We start from the raw sequence: 695 nt of genomic DNA, 5'->3' as shown, positions 1-695 counted from the left end.
ATAAATAAATAAATAAATAAATAAATAAAATTTAAAAATAAAAAACATATTGCCAGAAATGTGCCTCACAATATTGCCTCTTTTTGAACACGTGTCTCATTCTGTTGCCACTTCCTGAAGCTCTTCTGGCAGTCCTCCTTCCACAGTGTCTTTAGGAGATGTGTTCAAATATGGTGAATGTTCCTGCCATCCAACAGGAAAACAGGCTCGAAAAATCAGGACGCTGTGTCCTCACCCAGCTTTTCACCCACTCTGGCGCCCGGCAACTTCTAGCTCTTCCCTAAAATCAAGATGAGCATGAAAGGGAAACATTTAGAATTGATTCAAGACATCAAGGCAGCTGTGACGCGCAACCAAAGAGCCGCTTCAGGAAGCGGAGAACCGCCTGGCAGGGGCGTGTGAGGCAGCCGATGGCCTGAGAGAATCGGCCACGTGTCCTGTCCTGTAAGCGTCTCTCACAGTGTAAGCGTCCGCCGCGCTTTTGGTCTCACCTCGGATTCCACCTGGAGGGTGGGGGAGAACTGTGCTAGCGACAGCTCCCGCCACCGTCCAGACCTGCAAGCCCAGACCTGCCAGGCAGCCTTGCAAACGGCGGGCGGCGGGCGCCTTGGCGCCTTGGCCTTGGGAACCTCACAAAGCCCGTCTGGTTCGGCAGGTTTGGCCGCAGTTTGCTCCTGCCCCTCCCCTCCACCTGC

The sequence above is a fragment of the Octodon degus genome, unplaced genomic scaffold (assembly GCF_000260255.1).
Source record: "Octodon degus isolate 3935 unplaced genomic scaffold, OctDeg1.0 scaffold00035, whole genome shotgun sequence".
Taxonomy (NCBI): domain Eukaryota; kingdom Metazoa; phylum Chordata; class Mammalia; order Rodentia; family Octodontidae; genus Octodon; species Octodon degus.
The sequence above is the reverse complement of the archived record's forward strand: the minus strand, read 5'-3'. Positions refer to the sequence as shown.